This window comes from Rhagoletis pomonella, unplaced genomic scaffold, assembly GCF_013731165.1.
Source record: "Rhagoletis pomonella isolate Grant_MI unplaced genomic scaffold, Rhpom_1.0 Rhpom_scaffold_00013, whole genome shotgun sequence".
NCBI classification, from domain to species: domain Eukaryota; kingdom Metazoa; phylum Arthropoda; class Insecta; order Diptera; family Tephritidae; genus Rhagoletis; species Rhagoletis pomonella.
In genome coordinates, this window is record NW_023458567.1 from 12717506 (window position 1) to 12723710 (window position 6205).

The 6205-nt window shown below is 32.2% G+C and overlaps 1 protein-coding gene across 1 annotated transcript in view; it reads left to right on the forward strand.

Moving 5' to 3' along the window:
* The window catches only part of LOC118748354 (host cell factor-like), a gene marked incomplete at its 3' end in the record, with an annotated part of 9030 nt that overhangs the window by 817 nt on the left and 2008 nt on the right, over window positions 1–6205 (forward strand). The gene's annotated exons all lie outside the window — the stretch shown is intronic.

The following is a 6205-nucleotide window of genomic DNA, read 5'->3' on the forward strand; positions in this document are numbered from 1 at the left end:
TAGATTTTTGATCAAAATCACTCCAAAGAGAATTGCTGTTTGTTTGATCCACGTTATGTTCCGGTAAATTATCATTTTGAAATCTAGTTATACACTGTTCCCTGACCATTCTCCATTCTACCATTGTAAAATTTACCGTTACTTTGCTTTGGCGACGCTTACTATGAAATTATATTTTAACGATGATGTTTGAGTATGAAAGTATCGACATAATAGGTTTGTATAGTAACTTCTCCAGTAAAACATTGCAGCGAGAGCGTAAAAGCAAAATAGAGCGTAAAATTGAGAAGAACAGAAAACTAGCAGAAAAAGTTAATGAACACAAAACTAGCAAAAACTTGCAAGTGAACAGCTGTTGCACTGTTTTGATATTCTGCTGTAAACATTTTACTATTTATAAATCATTTTTAAACGCTTCGCTTTACACACACGCACTTATACAGTCCAGTACATCATTAATATTTTGATTTCTACTCATTTTACTTTTGTTTGTGCTGAACCAATTCAACAAATGGCGGCTTTTTACTCTTATTCTTCTTCTTCTTCTGCTAGCTAATTTCTGCTAGTAAAAATTTCACTAGCAAGAATTTGCAGCTCTCCCGTGTTGCTACGCTCTCGATTCAGTGCTCTCTTGCCAATTGTTTGGGTTATCATACGCTTTTCCAGTAAAAATTTGCAGGTTCCAGTACAAATTAGTACTGACTATTGGTTACTATACAAACCTATTTTTTCAATACTCATCGAATACTCAAATTGCTTAACAGTATCAAATATATACTATTCCATACTCGATACCATTCACATCACTAATGGCTACTTGAGAAACTGTCACTTACACCATTAACCGCCCTATTCCCACACCACTGACAAAACTCAGCGGCTGACTATTGCCTTTACTACTGCGCCTAATACTATGCCGCAAATTTATTTTAAGCTGTCGTATGACAATTGTCAGTTTTATAGTTATGACCTACTGAGGAAGTGACAACGGCGAAACAATGTTTATATTGTGCTTTAGGCGCAGTAATTGTGACAATAGTCATATGATGAATTTTGTCAGTGATGTGGGAATTAGGCGGTAATTAAAAATTGATTACTATACACTCTGCGACAATTATGTAATATTTTTCACAAGTATTCCAGTAAAACACTCGATGGATTTACGAAAGTTGGCTCGTATTTTTATTTTATGCCCTACTAAAGTTTTCATGTAAGTAGTTTTCAAAAACGTGGAAACAATCGTTATAATAAATGTCTGAGGGAAATAAAAGATTAAGACTTATACATTAATGGCATTATTCATAAGAAATAAAATAGCTTTATAAATGGTTTATAAATTGTAAAATGTATGAAAACATCAATTTATAAAGCTCTATACACCAGAGCTGTGTAATGATTGAATCAATTGAGTGTGCATTCTCATTTTTTTCGTTTAAAAAATGTGATTGTTTGATTTAAAAAATTTAACAACCACTCTTCAGATTGGTTACAAATTGCAAACACAAAATATGTAGTGTGTTATGGAATGGTTGATACCCATTCACATAGAGAATGTGAATGCAAAAAAAAAACTCAATCATGTATGATTGGACGTTTATGGGAATGCAATCTGTCATTATCATTCAGTACTAATACTATTTGTTGTATCAGGGTTGAAATTTTTGCACCCAAAATGTGAAACTAGAAGATTGCCATCTCCCTTAAAATAAGTAAACAAATAAATATTTGGTGCTAAAATATTTTTCTAAGTGTTTGGCCGAACTTCTGCTCAAACTTGAGGCATGAGTTCTGATTTTATAAGAAGAGTTTTCAAGGCAGAAATATACTCGAAGGTATGCCATCGCGTGCCGAAGGACGACTGCTATTTTGTGTTATGATCTGACCAGGTATTTAACCATGGTCCTATGGAGTGGAAGTACGCACATGTAATCACTCTGCTACGGCGGCCGCCGTAAGTACATGCTATACATATCGTCGTTTAAAGTACAAAACCGCGTATCAAGAAAATGCAAAACCGCGTAATTGCATAAATTATTTTCTAGAGAGTAAAGTCACCCATATTTCAAAATGGTTATCTTTTTTATAAAGCAAACGTATTTCTGGCTAGTATATTTCAGGACGAATGGATAAGAATTGAGCCAAGAGCTTTTGTGAGCAAATCCAATTTTTGGCAGCCAATGTCAATCACACGGTTTTGCAGAATGACGATACGCGGTTTTGTACTTTAAACGACGATATATATGTACACATATTAGATTATTTATTCTCAAAATGCATGAAAACTATAGTATGCTTGCAAACAATTAATAACATTTTGTGATAAACAGTTTTACAAATGTATTTGCACTTCAAATTTGTATTTTAATAAAGTATTAATTAAATAAATTATTATTGTAAATTATTATTTTAATAAATAGATATAGAGATATTTATACTTGGCAACTCTTGGACTTTTCTTCATTTGTAACAAATGACAGATGTAAACAAAATAAAAAAATATTTGTATTTTTACAAATTTAAAGCAAACGGGCGTTCTTTACAAAAAAATTTAGTTAGTGATCGAATTGCGCATATTTTTTTTACAATATCAAGTGCCCACAAGAAGTGTTAAACCACTAAATAGCTTAAAAAACGCTTTCAAAAATTCGAAACGAGAGTGAAGTGCAGTGTTCAATTGTGATGGAAATTGCAGGCAAAATTTGTGCGTGTGTAATTAATGTTTTACTTATTTGAAGAAATGTTGCCCGTTGCCAAACCAAGACCCCCGCTTTCCCCTGGTGGTTACATAATACTTGAATAGCTCCTTAATTAACATGTGTTTGTTTTGAGCACGCACGGCCAGTTAAACAGGCATGTCTGAATCGATTTCCTTCATCATTCTTAGCAATTTGATGTGCATTTTTATTGTTATGTGTTGCAAACAGACATTTTAGGAACTAAATAGGTTCTAAAATCTCTGTACACAAGCGCACTTATTTTTAACAGTTTCCAGTTTATGTAATATTAATCAAAACAGCTTTTATTTATTTTATGTATTATGTGATTTCTGGAAGCGTCGAATACAAAAAAGGGCTGTGACTGGGTTTATGTAATTTGAAATTGTATTGATGATTACTAATAATAATAGAAACGCGCTTACATATCGACACAACTAAAAATTTCATATATCTCAGTAGAGCCAATTAAAGATTTTTTGTTTCGTAATTTAGCAATAATATGTCTTGGAACGTAATTATTCCGGATTATATGCAGTCATACTGTAAGCTTTCAAATTATGTATTTTTCTAAACCTGAAATTTTGAATTGTGCCGTTATTGCAGAGGACCATCGACATATGTTAGTGTTTGGCCGAGCTACTCCTCCGATTGTGGCATGCGCCTTGATGTTGTCGCACAAAGGGGAGGGACCTACAGTTTTACGCCGACTCCTGCCGGGGGCCGACCACTATTACAAAAAACATTTTCTTTTTTTTGTTGGCCGGAACTGGGCTCGGACGCTCACCCTGCGGGATGGTAGTGCGCACTTCTAACCACTACACCACAGCGATCGCTTAATTAATTTTAATCATTTCGTTATTCGTTAATTTTTAGTCATTCATAGACTAACATTTTGTCGACAATACTCGCATAAGATAGTCCCAAATTTTCACAAAAGAGAAAAGTGATTTTCTTCAAAACTTTTGAATGACGTCTTGACTGAACTTACTAATTCGGAATTTCTACTATTACTTATAGAGTAGGCTATTCATAAAGTCTGGGTAATGAAATAAAAATTTTTCTATTATAAGTTCCATAAAAATAAGGAGACTTTTATTGTTTAATTTATTTTATGCACATAAACTTGTATCTTGAACTTCTTTTTCCAAAAAGTGAGGATGTCAAAATTTCAATAGATATCGGATGTACGGTAATTTTCCAAAGAGATCTCCTAATAGATAAGTTCATGAAAACTATTCCAAACGAAAACTTAAAATTGTTAAAAAAAAATAATAACTAAATTTAACTAATTTATATTAGAGGTTTGAAGTTTATCCCACTGTAAGTATGAAATCTTCAGCTATGTGTTTCCATTGTCACTTTTTCGTAGCCATATCAACTGCCTGACAATTAAGAAGATTGTGACGTTTCATGCTACCATACGCAATATCTTAAATCCTTCAAATTTTATTATTAACCTTTTGTTTGTTAAAAACATTTTCTTCTTAGATTCGAAACTTGATCAAGCAAAATTGCCTTTGTTTTTGACTAAGAGATGCTCAATAAGCTCAGAATTGTAGTTCTCATTTGCATACATAACAATAAATTATTAATTTTTGTTTCACACCAACTCCAATATTGAATAGTAAAATATATTTTAATCTTACCCAAATAAACAACGATTTAGTTCAATGGTCAATCATATATAGAGTATAGGGTGGTAATGTGTTAAAGTTTTAAAGTTTTTAAACGTAAAATGACGGCTAATACCTTTTTAAGCGTTTTGTAATTTAACCAAAACTCATTAGCATCCACTCAAGCAAGGAATTATTTACTTTTCAACATGCATTAGCAGAGTGCACTTCTCTTTTGTTTACAATTTGGTTGTCAAACACACTACATCGGATCTTTTGACACATTTACCAGAATTTACCACCAGGTAGCTTCTGACAAAGAGATGACCTTACTTACTCTCTTATTTGTCCTCTCAGTTGCCAGAAAACCAAGTATGATTTCCGGTAAAATCTGGAAATTCTGGTAAAAAATGGTAATTTCGCACTCATGCGGGTTCACAACTAAATAATATTGGGAATACTTTTGAGGTGTTTGAAGAGGGTTGCGACCTGTTTGAAACTAAATTTATTTATAATAATCATATTTTGGCCTTGACACTTTTGCTACGTTTTGGCCGAGCTTCTCCTCCGATTTGTAGCGTGCGCCTTTGCTGTCACACAAATGGGAGGGACCTACAAACTTACGCCGACGCCGAACGGCGATACAATTTTTATGATGAGCTATTTTTTTATTAAAGACACTAAGATTTTTAAAATATTTTCACTAAAATTTTATCAACCTAAATGTTAAACTTATGCGAAGTAGTTATCTAATTTAATGTAAATTTTAAGCATTTTCAAGATAAAACATGAATTATATTTAAAACGTAAATTTTAATACAACTGTTTTATATATAATCCCAAACATATGATATAAAATCCCCTCTACCAAAAAACTTAAATTGGGTAACGCCGGTTTGAATTTTTACAATTGAGCAATTGTCAAAAATCTTCCTTTTTATCAAAAAGTTATTTACCAGGGTGTCTTTGAACTAATGATTGGTACTGAGTTAAAGAATGCACACACATAAAAGATTGCAGCCTTTTCAATACTCATTCAGTGTTAAACCTTTTTTTGATTGGGCATTGGTTTTTTCAATCTTGCTATGAATATGTTGATGTGTGAATTCATAACTGCTTTGAGAGAATGGAAAATTCAACAATTTTAAACCTCAATCGTAAGCGAAGAATAAGTAATGAAAACTGGATAGAAAAAAATTGTTGATTTAAAATTGAAAATGATTTCACACTTACACAGCTCTGCTATACACCTACTATATTTTTTATGAATAAGCCATAAATTTTCATAGGAAATATTTTCGTAGAACATTTTAACCCGTTATCTCCCTCCTGAAAAGATGAACCTTGCTTGAAGAAACGCCCCAAAAAGCAAATTTGGAAGTTTTTTAGAGAATTGCTAAGTTCTAGAAAATTTCTTTGGAAAATTTTACTGGGGGTCCTAAATAAAATAAAAAGTAATCAGCCTTATCATGAGTTTAATTTTCCCCGAACCGGTTTACTTTAATTTTTTTGTTTTCCGTGTATTTACTATGGGCGGATGAAAAATTTTCGGATGTATTTTTTTCGAGCAAAACTCAGGATAAGGCTGAATGAGTAAAATAAAATCTAAATTTTTTATATTTATGTACAAAAATTTATTAAAAACGGGTTATTTTGTTATTTTCTCTTGGCATAGATTTTTTTATTTTAATTTTTAGAGACTTTTACATTGGTGGCATGAAGATTTCGCCTGATAAGGCCCTTAGTAAAAGAATTCGAAGAATATTTCTCTAGAAGATTTTAATCTTTTCATGACTTTCTTAATTTGCTTTTTAAGGGTTTTCATGACGACCCTTTCAGGCGGGAGTTGATGAGTTAAAATGTTCCACGACAATA